Source organism: Panthera onca, chromosome A3 (genome assembly GCF_046562875.1).
Source record: "Panthera onca isolate mPanOnc1 chromosome A3, mPanOnc1 haplotype 2, whole genome shotgun sequence".
In the NCBI taxonomy this organism is placed as follows: domain Eukaryota; kingdom Metazoa; phylum Chordata; class Mammalia; order Carnivora; family Felidae; genus Panthera; species Panthera onca.
This window is the reverse complement of record NC_138341.1, coordinates 42,115,776-42,131,089: the sequence shown is the minus strand read 5'-3', so window position 1 is coordinate 42,131,089 and position 15,314 is coordinate 42,115,776. Positions and strand designations below refer to the sequence as shown.

Genomic DNA, 15,314 nt, shown 5'->3' with positions numbered 1-15,314 from the left:
TCTGCCTTGCAAAAGGACAAGCTAAAAAGAAAACCCAAATGCCCTAGAAGTTCAAAATATGCAAGACCCTGCTTTCTCATGAGAACTAGCACTCCAGCCCCACAACCCTAATTACCATCATTACAGAGCATTAGAATGTATTATTACAGTACATCACATTATAAGCATTGTAAGTCCCAAACCAGATTTTGGCTGGAGATTCATAACATTTCTGTGGAGTGACTACAACATGGCCTTTCTCAATTTTTAGACCTTTCTTCAAGAATGCTTATTTAAAAATTTTTCTTAAGATACATCTATGAAATTTATAATAAGGTTTGTTTTAACTTTTTTTTAAAAAATCAAAGAGAATGAAAAATAATTTCACAGGATATAGAATTATTATATGTCAATTATATTCCCTCAGTAGCTGAGGATATTATTATGCTGTCTTCTGATAGGCTTTCTTTCTGCTGAGCATTTAGCTTTCATATAATTACCGTTCTTTTTAGATATATTTTATCTCAGGCTATTTTTTATAATTATCTTGGTGTCGTTGGTTTTCTATAGTTACATTAACTTTTTTCTCAGAGAGAGAGAGAGAGAGAGAGAGAGAGTGTGTGTGTGTGTGTGTGTGTGTGTGTGTGTAATGTGTGTGTAATTTAGCTTTGGATGCATTAAACTTACTGAAGTAGAAATTTGGCTATTTCATTCATCCAGACATTTCCCAGATATTATTTCTCCAAATATTGCTTATGCCCATTTTTTGTCTATTGTCTCTTTTTTGGGAACAAATTACATGTATGCTGGACCTTTTTATTATATACTCTATATTTTAAATGACTGTTAAAATATGTGTGTATATGTATATATCTTTGCTTCATTCCATGTAATAGCTTACTGTCTTACTACAAATGTCCAGGTCACTAATTTCCTCAACTGTGACAAATCTGAAATTTAAGCTCAATGTTTTATTTTTACATAACTTATTTTATTTTTTAATCCTAAAATGTATTTAATTTATTTTCAATTCTGTCAGATTTGTTAGTGTTTTACACCTTTCTCATACTTTCATTTTATTTTCTATTTCCTTAAATATATAAAACCTGTTTGTATTATACTCTGTAACTACAGTATTCAGCTTAGTTTTTTGTTTTGTGCGTGCGTGTGTGTGTGTGTGTGTTGTTGGTTTTTATATTGTTACTGTTGTTTCATTGATGGCTTCTGTTTATGGCTGCAGGACTTCAGGTATTTAGTTGTTTTTGAGTGTGAACCTCTATTTCTTGAATTCTGTTTTGAGAATTATTTGAAATTGTGATTAAGGGTATCTTAATCTAAAGAGGACTTGCATTTGTTTCTATCAAGTGCCTGTGGACTCTACCAACCTTTGAGCTCTTCGATCTCAAAGTATTTTTGGCGGGGGGAGGGGGAGAGTGATACAAACAAATATAAACCTGTGTGAATAGAGACTTAGAAATTCTCCAAGGATGCCTTCTACTCTGACTCAGGACCAAGGCTTAATCACTCGGGCATCCTCCCCATTTCCATAAAATTGGATTTTCTTTCAGCTTCACTTATTGAGAGAATTGCTTCTTGAATTATTTGATTTTATGTGGGGTGCTTCAATCTGAACTCCCATTCTTTTGGGCCTCTCTTTTTGTCCCCCAATAACTTAGTTGTATAACTCATTCAAATTCTGGCTCTAGGCCACCAGGAATTGAATATAAGCCCAAAGGAAATGCTGACCTGACATCCCTGCTTCCAGTCAGAACTCTCATTTTCTTGTAGTTTCTGTTCTCTCATGAATCCCATTATTTGCCGTGAGCTAAGGCAGGCATTAAGGTTTTCTAAAAAAAATAATAATTTATACTGAAAACTTTTGTGTTACTTTATTTGGAATGATTTCTTTAAATAGCCAGTTTGTTCTATGACCAGAAATAGAACTTCCCTTGCCATTGCTTCAAAAAATATTATAGTACCCTCTATCATTGGTGATACAAAAGTATTTTAGAGTACATGAGTTAAGTTTTATATATATGATGAAAATGGTCAATTTGGAAGCAAGATCACTTATGCATCATTTACTGCGAGGCTATGTGAATCTTCTGTGTTTTATTTTTTGAGAAGAGAGAGTGTTAGTGGGGAAGGGGCAGAAAGAGAGGAGAGAGGACTGGAAGCAGGCTCCATGTTGACAGCACCAAGCCCAATGGTGGACTGGAACTCGTGAACTGTGAGATCACTACCTGAGCCGAAGTTGGACCCTTTGAAAATCTATTTTTAAATACTCCAGCCCTGTCCTTTCACTTTAAGATGTTCATTGATTGCTTGTTGCCTTTCTTTGAAGTTTAGACCTGTTAGTGTGCCCATGAAATTTTTTTTAATAATCTCAATTTTCCTGAGCCTCTATTTTCACTTCTAATTTTTCCCCTCAAAGATCTGCATTCTAGTACAGATTTACTTACAATTATTAAATGTGTTATAGACTGTAAAGCCTTTGGTTTATATTATTCTCTCTACTGAATAATCAAAATCCTTCCTGTTTCTGCCCTAATCAGTTCTGCTCATAATTAAGCTTTTGACCCACTAGGCACTTGAGAAGAGGGATAGTCCCAGCATTCTCTCCAGCAACACTAGCTGTCGCCTTTGATATGTGCAAAAAGCAAACCATGTTGTCCTCCGGTGTAGCCTTGCCAGATTACAATGTCATTATTTCTCTTAAGTCCTAATAGGAAGTCCCTGTTTCACAGGTATCATTATAGACTTTAGCATGTGCCTTGTACATGGCAGATAGTCAGTAAATATTTGTAGTATTAAGGGTATATCAAAGATTCTACTTTAATGTAAGAATTATTTGGAAATCATTTATCATTCATAGTAAAAACTAACTTTTTAAATGTTCTGCAAAAAACAACCAGAAGGTTGTCTTTTTTTTTTTCTTTGAGGGTTTCTTAATTGAAAATGGATCTACTTAATATAAGGCTAACACAATACTTACTAGGTTTTTTCTGTAGAGTTACAAATCACTTAGTTTTACAATTTTTTTAATGTTTATTTTTTGAGGGAATGGGAGACAGAGCATGAGTGGGGAAGGGTGGAGAGAGAGGAAGACAGAATCTGAAGCAGGCTTCAGGCTCTGAGGTGTCAGCACAGAGCCAGACACGGGGCTCAAACTCATGAACTGCGAGATCGTGACATGAGCCAAAGTCAGATGCTTAACCAACTGAGCCACCCAGGGGCTGAGGGTAGCCGCTAAGGACTATAACCTTTCCCTTGTATGCAGAAGAGAGTTATAAGAGAAGGCCTGACTGCTGTTCTTTGAAAGTTCTGCTTATAACTTTGCCCCTTAGCTAGCCTTGGGAACTTAGATTTCGGGAGGATTCCCACCATCCCCAGAACTGACAAGAGTGGCTTATTTACTATGTCTAAACTATTTGTATAAACAGTATAAATAATACTGAACACCTGATTTATGCTGCATGTCTAGAATTTTTGTAAGTGCTAGGCAGAAACTGCCTACATGACCAGACCCCAACAAAGACCTGGATGCTGAGTCTTAAAAGTGCTTCCTTAGACAGATTTCACAAATGCTGTCACAACTTGCCATTGGGGAATTAAGTGCATCCTCAATGACTGAGAACCTTTGGAAATGTGAACCTCATTTACCCAGGACTTCACCTCGTGTGTTTTCCCTTTGGTAATTTTGCTTTATAGTCATTCACTACAATAAATCATAGTCAGGAGTTAGACTATATGTTAGATCTATTTAATGAATCACCAAACTTGGGTTGGTCTTGGTGACCCCCAGTGCACCTTCATACCACCTCTTTCTCAATATTTTCCTTCTTCCCTATGTAAATCTGCCTTATGTCTGCTTACCATTCTTTCTTGCCACTTTCTTTCCATTCCCTTATTCTTGCTTCTCTCCATAGAAGACAGCATCTGCTAGCTATACACTTTCCTGCAACTTAATTAATTTGCATATTAAATCTTACATTCCACTTTGAAAACTCACTCATTCAATCAGTAAGCATGTAACAGGTATTTCCCATATGCCAGGTTTCATGAAACAGACTTAGTAAGAGAGTCATCTAAACTATTCAGTCATCTAAACCTTACATTCAGATGGAGAAAACAAATTAGCAACGAGGCAGTTATTTTGTCCTGGCTATATAGTGCATTATGACAAACCACCCCAAAAGCTATTGGTTTAAAGTAACAATTTCATTTTGCTCACATTTTGTAAATCAGAAATGTAGAACGAGCTCAGGTGGGCAATTTGCCTGTGATGCACATAGTATAAGATACCGTGTCAGGCCTGGCAGATCCACCTCCACAGTGGCTTCTTCATTCATGTGGCTGGTGTCTCATTGCTCCTTCACCCCCTCTCTGTGCAGGACATCTCGCTCACCATGGATGGCCTCATCATAAATAGGCATTTTAGGTAACAGGCTAATTAATACCTGATGGACCCATAATAATGACAATTCTTATCTGGATACTGGCTTCAAAATGGCAGGAGTCAAAAGCCGCCAGGCCTCATAAGGGTATTCTCATATCTGTTATGGTGTTAATTCTGCCATAATATACTAGTCAAGTCAGTTACTAGTCCTGCCCAGATCCAAGGGGTGGAGATATAGGCTCTACCTCCTCACAGGAATATGGCGAGTCATAGTGCGGAAGAACATACGAGATGGGAGATATCGTGGCAGCCATTTAGGAAAATGAAAACTACTACACATTCTATTGCACAACAAGTACTATACAGATTGAAAGATGACAGTTTGTCAGAAAAGCAAACTGCAGCTACTCAGAACAGTGAAGTTCTGTAAAGTTTTTCCTGGAAGGTAAATTGATTTTGAAGGAAGAAAGGGCTTATCCAATGAGGAAGATAGCAGAGGTAAATGTTTCAGACTTAGAACTGAGGTAAAGCCCAGAGGTGAGAAGGAACATTTTATTTTCTAAAAATTCAACAGTTTCCAGGGACGTCTTGGTTAGAAAATAGGTGTCAATGTTGTAGTAAGAGATAAGGCTAATGCAATGGCAATGGTGTATGTAATGGGCTCTCCACAGGTTCCTAGCACAGGGGTCTGCAATCTTCTTCTATAAAGGGCCAGAGAGTAAATATTTTTGGCCTTACAGACCAAGAGGCATAATCAAACACATTGTTTAAGTAACTATATAATTATTTAAAATATAATCAGTGTAAAAATCATTTTAGCTTACAGAAATAAATAGTGGACTGGATTTGCCCCATAGGCTATAATTGTAATTGATGCAGTAGATACTTTGAACTTTATAGGCAATGATTAAAAAAAAGTTTTATTTAGGAAAAACACGTATCAGACATGAGGTCTGAAAAGACAAATTTGACAGCACTGTGGGAAGAGAGGCAAAACTAGTGACAGTGAAACTAGTTAGGACTTTGTTGAAGCGATCAGTGGATGTAATAATCTCTGAGCTAAAGAAGTACAGTAAATAGGACTGGTATTTCCTTAGAAATGCCATGAATAAGTAGTATGGAAAAAGAGAGGTTAAGGATAACTCTTTATTCTGTTACTTGTGAAATCAGCCACTACTTGTGAATTTGATGATGCCTTTTAAAAAGAAACAAAATAAGCAGAATCAGACCTGTAAATACAGAAAACAAACTGATGGTTGCTGGGGCGGGGAGGGAGCGGGGGAGTAGGGAGAATGGACGTAATGAATGAAGGGGGAGTGGGAGATACAGGCTTCCAGTTATGGGATGAATAAGTCTTGGGAATAAGAGGCAGAGCATAAGGAATGTAGTCAGTGAGATTGTATAGCATTGAATGGTGACAGATGGTAGCTACACTTGGGGTAAGTATAGCATATTGTATAAACTTGTCAAATCACTATGTTGTACACCTGAAACTAATATACATTGTGTGTTAACTGCACTCAAGTAAAAATTTAAAAACATAAGAGGGATGCATATAGCAATAATGAATTATGTTTTAAGTAGAATTAGTTTAATATAGTAACAATAATTGAAACTATAATCCTAACTGGGCTTTACCAGCTGTGAATATGTAAACCTTGACATTGTTAAACATGAATATTTGTATATAAGAATTTCTTTTTTTAGAATGTCCTTTTGTAGCCTTCTTGTAGTTCTCCCTGGTAGTAGCTTTATTTTTTTCATAGCAATTATTCTTAAACTTCCATTTTTCACATTTAGACAATCCTGTCTTTTAGTGATCAATTTAAACTCTTCCATTTAACATAATGCACTTAAAATTTGGTTAGTTCTATGTGATTTCAGGATGCCTAGATTAGGATTGATAAGGGACCTCATTTTGTTTCATATATCTTTCATCTTTGACTTTTTGAAAAGATTTTAGCTAAATGGCTCAAATCATGATTAGTTCCAGATTGCAAATAATTGTCCCCAATTACTTTCTAAAAATGCTCTGTGTGACTCAAAATAGCGGAAATCTCAGAGTTTACAGTAGCTCTTTCTCTTAAAGAGAAGATAAGAATTTGTTAAAAAATAAATGCATCACTTGCCTGGTAAAAAACATCTAGCTCCTCACGGTGTCAAATCTCCTAAGTCTAATATCCCTATATGAGTTGTAGGGAGATCCTATCAAATTAATACTGATACTAATTTCAACAAATACTGATACGTAAACTTCTCTATTAGCTTTACCACATCATCGTAAATAATTTCATGGGGGTCAACCTTATATATTAAGTTTTTGGTTTGTTTGTTTATAGCTGCTATTCATAATGTAATACACGTTATACATTATCCTCACATCATCCTTGAAAAAAAAAACACAAAGTAGGTAGAAATTTATGATACAGAAGTTGTAATTAACTCACCGAACCTATAGGCCCTGGATATATTCCCTTTGATCTTTAGACTTGCAAGTTGATAACCAAAGGCCATTCATTCCTTCTTTGGCGCTGAAGTATATTCTGAGTTTAAAGATCGGAGCTTACTCACATGGAAGAAAATGAGCCAAATATTGGAGAATACGAAGTAAATACATATCTGTAGCCTAAGTATAATTTTCATAGACCAGTGCAATTTCCCATAATGAAATGATCTTTTCCCTTTTTTTGCAACACTTGGAGCAATCACCTTCACTAGTAGTTGTTGGGTGGAAGACCGTGTATCATTGGAGCAATTAATTGATGCAATGAAAAATAGATTTGACCTATTTTTCTCAATGAAACTAAATGGAGATACTAAAAGTGCTGAACTCATCAAATAATTGTTCTAGAACTCTTGAGGAAGTCGGTAATTTATTTATTTTATAGTCAGGACTAGACTAGTATGAGATTTGTTTTACAGTATTAAGCATATTGATCTATTAAATTTCTGTAGTAAGACATAGTCGATGTAAGAATATCAAGGATCATATAAGAAATCATGTTTCAGAATTATATTTATCTTTCAATTTTTATTGGCTACTTATTATGTGATTAGTCATCACCCATATCAAAGTTTGTCGCTTTCTCCTTTGGATCATTGCTAATTGAAATTTCTTGTCTCCCTTTCATTTAGTTGGGACAATGTAGTGTGTCCTATTAACAAAATGTTCCTCTGGAATGAAGTGATTAAAAGCAGGCCTACCTTCTCCTCTCGAAAGGCTATATGTATAGTATTAAGGGAAGGAACTGCAGACACTAGAAGCTACTACATGAAAGGATATTAGTTTCTGAATGACCCATAACAAATTGCAATCTGATTAAAAAATACACCTTTATTAACTGAGCCACTGACATTTTGGGGAATGCGTATTTTAGCAGTTTCCATGATTTACATAAACTAATGCAGCTTTTCACTTGTCACTATTAGGTTAGAAATTGAGTAACCACCAACCACACTCATTTTGAGATGTGTATGAGATTTACCTGGAAAACTTCTTTTAAAATGAATATCTGGCCCAGTCAAGTTAGGTTGATGGTGAGAGCAGAGCAGGCATGTGTACATCTCAAAAAAATTACATATAATTCTGATGTTCACTTTTGGTTAAGAAGCACTCTGTAAGATTCTCATCTTATGAGAAGTATATTATCCTTCACATAAATCAGTCCATTCAAATTCATTACACATGTATCTATATCACTGCCAGATTTGGAGATTTGGTATTTTCACAATTTAAAATAATTATGACTGATATCTTCCAGCTCAAAATTCTGAATAACTTATTCTGTGAGTACAAAATGCATAGGATCTATGAAAAGTAACTTCTGAGTAGATAGTTTAGACAAAAGGCAGATCTAAGCTATCATGGTCACGTGGCTGATACTTTGCTGAAAATTACTCAGTTTCCCAAGATGTGATTTAGACTTACATATCTTGCATTTACTTTTAGGAAATATCTTGCATTGATTTCCAAAGGGGAAAAAAAACCTATTTATCGTCTAGAAATATGTATTTTTTTAAAAAAAATCCCCACAAAGGCTGTAATTCTCGCATTTCCCCATCTTCTTCCTCTTCTTCAACACCCCTGATATAAAGGACATTATTACACCCTGTTATAACTTGACTGAAATGTCTGGACGATGCTCCATCTATGTATTTTTCTGCATTTGCGAGCTGCATATTCATATAGCCATCTGCAGATACCAGGTGGTCTTTGTACTCCATTCTGGACTTGAGTTTTGTCATTACTGGCTTTCCTGTTAATCCTTTCAGGAAGGTTTTGGGATTTAGGGGCAAACTCATAGCGACTACAATCAAATGCTGCAGGCTACTTGCCACAATCTGAACTGCTTGCTGTCTGTCCCTCATGACTGGAGTAGTTACAGCAGGCACATTTGCTTTCACTTTCTTAATTTCTTCAAAAAAAATAATAAATTCAAACATGTTTGGTATGATTTAACAGAAGGCAGTTTTCTTTATTTAAAAAATTTTTAACGTTTATTTAGTTTTGGTGGGGAGGGGCAGAGAGAGAGACACAGAATCCAAAGCAGGCCCCAGGCTCCAGGCTGTCAGCACAGAGCCCAAAGCCAGGCTCAAACTCAGGAACCACGAGATCATTACCTGAGCTGAACTCATACGCTTAACCGACCAAGTCACCCAGGTGCCCCCTAATTTATTTTTTAATATTTATTTATTTTTAAAAGAGAAAAAGAGTGTGTACATGTGAGTGCATCTACTCTGTCAGTGCAGAGCCTGATGTGGGGCTCAAACTCACACACTGTGAGATCATGACCTGAGCTAAAGTCAGTTACTTAACTGACTGAGCCACCAAGGTGCTCCCAGAAGACAGTTTTCTTAATCTCACATTTCATCTCAGAAACTGAGTATATTTGTTGGGGACATAAGAAGACTTGAGTGACAAGACTATATAAAACATCTCAGATGGGTCAGCAATACCCAAGGTATTCAAGAAATACCTAGATAATATACACGGACATGCAGATACATAATCCCAGAGTGTGAGCTGCTTACTAAATCACGAGAAACATTCTTTATTCATTTACTTGTTTATTTATTCATAACTCAACAAATATCTGTCGGGAAATCCTTCAATCCTATGTTTGAAGCCTACACACTGAAAATAAAAATGACTATGGTATCTTCCTTTTATAATAAAACAGAGTTCACACAGTGTCTTTACCATCTGCTTTCAGAGAATAAGCATTATTTTCACTGTAAGCTCAGTGGTCTAGCTTCAGGTTTGGAGGAAACAAGTCATGGATTCTGAACCACATTGGCGATAGTCCCTCAGATAGAAAGGCAGGAACTCAAGCTAAGACAAATTGAACAAGAACTAAAATGCTTATCCAAATAATGGTTTTTTCTGTTATTGGTATTATGGTTTTATTTTACAAGTAATAAAAAGAAAATCCAGCATTAGAAAAGAAACAAAGAATTCGGAAACAAATAGAATTTGGGGTTAATTTGTGTGGGTAGTTTACTAAGTGACTCTAGCTTTGTGGGTTGAAGTGCTGTGAAACAAGTTTCAATCAAACTACAGTTTGGATGCAAAAGGAAAATAGGATGAAATGAAGGAGACTTTTTTAGGAAAATAGGATGAAATGAAGGAGACTTTTTAATTTATTTTATTTTATTTTTATTTTTATGTTATTTTATATTTTTAAGAGTAACATTATTAATGAGTTTCAGATTAGTTTTATTCAAAGACATATTAAGCCTGAAGTTATTTCATTGATGAACTTTTCATGTCAAAGTTATCAGTAGAAACTTCATATTTTCAGAGTGTAGGACAGAGGATAAAAATGGTCAAAAAAGGCTTTTAGACTATGACATATGTCAACAGTATATCCTGAACAGTGTGGTGGGCTCTTCACCTAACTGTATACAAAATCAGTAGGTTTGTGTCAATTTAATTATGTTAAGTAAAATCTTGAGCATTAATGACATACTACTTTACATATTTTGGGACTAGTCTGGAACATGGTCATTGACTCCACCTGCTTTTTCTCACAGTCTTTGTTTCTGTCAGTTTATCAGGCCAGAATATGTGATGTCCTATGACATGAGATTAAATGGGATAATTCATGTAGAAACACTCTGAAAGTTGTAGACTGAGTATTAGTTTATCTACTGCGTTATTCATGAATAAGTGCGATGTTTCAGACCAGACAAGCTGTGTAACAGATCGCATTGTTATTTTGTTGGCAATGGGAATGAATCCCTGCCTAATATTCTTCACGACAAGTTGCCATAGGAGTCTATAGTTTGAAGTTAGATATTATCCCTAAAGGGAAAACAAGTGTCCTATTTGAAAATGGTATGCTCTTGGGGAAGCTAACATACCAGGTTATGGTCATTTTCATATTAGTAAAGCATCATATTTTTCTTTCATTTTGATATTTTTCTTTGATAGCAAAACACTGAAAAAGGGTAGATCTTGTAGGAAAAGAATTGAGTAAGAAGGCATAGCAGAACGGATTTCTCTAGGGAAAAAAGGATAATGTCCAGGACAGCAGGAGGAAATTGGAATGAGTGAGTGCTGATCAAGGAGTCCAGAGAATCCCGTTTGCATCTTGGCTTTGTTATTACCTGTTTTCATGACCTTGGACATCTGTAATTTATTCTAAATGTTTATATTTTAATGGCAATATTGTGAAAGTTTTAAAATTCTAAGTAGTTGATATGTGAGAACATTTTAGAAAGCATTTGCCTCTGTGCAAAAGATATGATCATAAATAGATTGAGGCTTAAGTATTTCCCCTAAGCTTTCCACTTACACATCTATTAGCCTGAATAGTATATGGATCTTTATATATTTATTTTGTCTTTTTAAAAATTTATTATTCATTCTAAATTCTAAAGCAAAATTTATACCAAGCTTATTATTAACATTTCATTGCTTTTATGTTAAATGTAACCAAACTGTATTGAATGGTGGTAAAATCTTATTTTTCATGTAATTATTAAAAAAAAAAAGAGGACTCAAAGGAACCTTAGTAAACATTGTTTCCATGATTAAATGCACATGAGTAAGAAAAATATAAGTTAGGTGACTTTAAAGAGAAATAGAATCATTGCAGACAAAACACTTTTTGGATGGACAAAATGTGTAGAATTTAAGATGTAGATAATACTAGATTTATTTGGGTTAATCTGTGCTTTGCACACATTAATTTTTAGGGAGTATCTTCTATGTGTCTAAGGATTCATTGTTTAGATTTACTATGAATTATCTATCTCTATCCATTTAAATTATCTATTATACCCCAAGCCCTAATATATTTCTTAAAATCAATGATCTGCCTTCTTGAGCAAAGACACAGCCTACATGTCCTTCTACAAGGGCACCAAGTACTGAAGGTTTGACAATGAGCACCTGCGAGTGGAACTGGACTACCCCAAATCCACCCTGTGGGTCTTCACAGGCTGCCAAGAGTGTGTGGACACAGGACTCCAATGGCCCCATGTGGCCTGTCTGCCCTTCAACCCTGATGGGTGTGCAGAGCCTGGGGTGGGCAGTGACAGTGAGAGGGCAGTGATGAGGGCCATGAGGCTGGCCCAGGTGGCAGAGAGGGGAACTTTGGGGAGGGGACAGATGAAGAAGGGGGCAGCTGAGTGTTGGTAACACACCTCCTGGTGTGTACACACCTCCTGGAGCCCATATCTCCTGGCCTGCCTTACCCAGGACCAAAGGGGGTCTGTCAAGGCCCCTCCACCTAGGAGCCTCACTCCCACCAAGTCTGGGCTTCCAGCCCCCATCCACTCCTCTCTGAGCTGTGATGCGCTTGGGCATCTTTCCTGGGCCTCTTCCCACCCACCCTCACCCACACCACCACCCTCAGGGGTCTCAGAACCCCACTGGCCTCAGGCACCCACTGCCAGGGTCGCAGCTGCCCCAGGGAGACAGGGTGCTGACGGGTGCACCAGGCACCAGGCTCAGGAGTTCCTCCCCTCCATTCCCTGTCCCCCAGGGCACTGGGAGAGGGGACACTGTGGAGAAGGGCCAGCAGCTCATCCCCTCACACAGACTGTGGAATGTGGCTGTGGAGCCCCCAAAGGAGCCCATTGTGGTCCTGGAGACTCCCCTTTTTCTTGGTTCAGCCCTAAAGGCAGAGCCACCTCTTCCTTTTTTTCCTTCCCAAAGTAAGCAGGCAGCAAGGCTGCTGTGGAAATGGTACTGTACAGCCGGCTCTGTCCCCTCTGCTTCCCCTCAGCCCAGGGCAAATGGGTCTGCCACCCAGATCCCCAAGGCCCCTGTAGGGCGAGGCTTCTCACAGGCTGTCTTGCTACCCCTCCATCCTCAGAACCAGAGAGCGAGTTAAGGGATGGGGCTTGGAGGTCCATGTCCACCCCCATACATTTCTTTCTGTAAAACAATCTGCACTGATTAAATTGTACAGCCAGCCAAAAAACAAACAAAACAAAACAAACAAAAACAAAACAAAACAATCTAGTAGTTGGAGGCAGAAGACAAGCAGAATTGATTGGAAAATCAGATGCAGAATTGAGAGACATTTGTGCTCAAAAGCAACTTTTTCAGAAGCTCAAGAAGCTCAGCTTTGCTTTATGTGATGTATTTTTCTTCTCAAGACACTTCCTTGTCCTCTGATGTTCAACTACTCTCTTATATTTCAGTATTTCCAGTCTTGCCTTCATGGATTCTGTTTACAAAGCAAAGAGCAAGTAGTCAAAGGGAGGAATTCAAACTTTTGTTTGGTTTTATATCACTGGTTACCATGTTTACACATCCTACATTTTAGTGTCCTGGATACTATCCTTTTTTTTTTTTTTTTTTTTTTTTTGCCTGAACTACTTTAAACCAGTGTGAATATAACCTCTGGGCTACAAAACCCCTGTTAAGAAGTCAGTTCACTAATACAGCATGCACTGAACATCATGGGAAGAGGAAGCTCCTGTTGCCTATCTCCTCATAGTCTTAGTTTCTGAAGGGCTGTCAACAATATCTTCCACATACCTCAGTCATTTCTGCTATTGACCATGAATTCAGGTCTCCTGGTTAATACTCACCTCATATGTTATAATTTGATAGATTTTTTTTTATTTTTTTATTTTTTTTTAAATTTTTTTAGGATTTTAAGTCCACTTAGCTAGGATTTCATAGAGACTTCACTAACAGTCCTTAAAAAGAAATATAGTCTCTGCAAAAATAATTGAGAAAAGTCTCTAATTTAAAGTCTTTAGTAGGGGCACCTGGGTGTCTCAGTCGGTTAAGCGGCCGACTTTGGCTCAGGTCATGATCTCACGGTCTGTGAGTTCAAGCCCCGCGTTGGGCTCTGTGCTGACGGCTCAGAGCCTGGAGCCTGTTTCGGATTCTGTGTCTCCCTCTCTCTGACCCTCCCCTGTTCATGCTCTGTCTCTCCCTGTCTCAAAAATAAATAAAAATGTTAAAAAAAATTTAAAAAAAGAAATAAAAAAAATAAAGTCTTTAGTAATTTAAAAACAGAAAGAGAAATCTTGAGTAAGTATAAAAATATGATTTCCAGAGTCACCACGTTATAATACTCAAATGTTCAGTTTTACAACAACAAAAAATTGGAAAGGATTCAAAGATACAGGAAAATACACCTCTTTCAAAGAATCAAAATAAGTTGACAAACTCTTTCCAAGTGAACTCAGATATCAAAATTACTGGAAAAAGACTTCAAAACAACTGTCTTAAATATGCTTAAAGAACAAAGTAACATAGACAAAGAACTACAGGAAATCAAGAAAACATTGTATGAACAAAATGGGGATACTAATAAAGAGATGGAAATTATAAAGAAACAAAACAAAAATTCTGGAACTGAAAAGTGTAACGATTAAAATGAATTCATTTGGGAGTTCAACAACAGATATAAGCAGACAGAAGATAATAAATAAACTTGAAAATAGGATAACTGAAATGATCCACTGTGAGGAAAAGAAAGAAAAGAATAAATAAAAGTGGACCCCTGGGGGATACCATACAAACATACACATTATGCAAATCCCAGAATGGGAAGATAGGAAGGGGCAGAAGGAATATTTGAAAAAAATAGTGACCAAACCTTCCCAAATTTGGTGAAAGATACAAATCCACATATTCAAGTTCAATGAATAAACTCAAACAGATCCTGTCTGAACACATTATAATCAAATTGTTAACAGACAAAGACACAATCTTGGAAGCAACAAAACAAAAGTGACTCATCACATATCAGGAATCCTCAGTGAGATTAACAGCTTACTTCTTATTGAAAACCATATGTTTCAGAAGGCGATAAAAAGTCATATTCACAGTACTGACCAGAAGACTATTAACTAAGCAATTATATTCAGAAAAACTATTCATTAAAACAAAGGAGAGAAATTAAGACATTTCCAGATTATCAAAAATTGAGAATTTGTTGCTAGCTGACTTGTCCTGCAAAAAATACTAAAGGGAGGCTTTCAAGATGAAATAAAAGGACATTAAACAGTAATTTAAACCCACAAGACAAATAAATAACCTGATAAAGTTGAATACATAGTCAAATACGAAGATAGGATAAGGGTATCTTTTTTTGTGACTTTTCTTCTCTTATCTCAGTTAAAAGGCAATTGCATAAAACAATTACCAATTATGTTTCTAGGCTCATAATATGTAAAGATGAAATTAGTTTATTCATAATTTTACAAAGGGCAGTGAAAAATGTAGATATGTTAAAGCTTTTGCATAATAAAGAATGTAAATTGATATTAATCCAAACTAGATTGTTATAAATTTATATGGGAAACCATGAAGTAAAATAATTTCTAAAATATTGCCAAAGCAACAAAAAGTAAATTCAAATAGTATGGTATGGAAAATCTGTTTATCACAAAAGAAAGCAGTCATGGAGCAATAAAGAAGTGACAAAAGTGTATGGAAAAGAAATACCAAAATGCAGACATA

At 36.4% G+C, this 15,314-nt stretch overlaps 1 long non-coding RNA gene and 1 pseudogene across 2 annotated transcripts in view; both read right to left on the bottom strand.

Moving 5' to 3' along the window:
• Positions 1–8,365: 8,365 nt before the first annotated feature.
• Positions 8,366–8,680, bottom strand: LOC132671876 (small nuclear ribonucleoprotein F pseudogene; annotated as a pseudogene).
• A 4,175-nt stretch (positions 8,681–12,855) lies between these two features.
• The window catches only part of LOC132687684 (uncharacterized), a 45,847-nt gene continuing 43,388 nt past the window's right edge, over positions 12,856–15,314 (bottom strand). For both annotated transcript variants that reach the window (XR_013554431.2, XR_009614224.3), the window contains one exon: positions 12,856–13,059. This is a non-coding gene — a long non-coding RNA (uncharacterized LOC132687684). The remainder of the gene's footprint in view (positions 13,060–15,314) is intronic.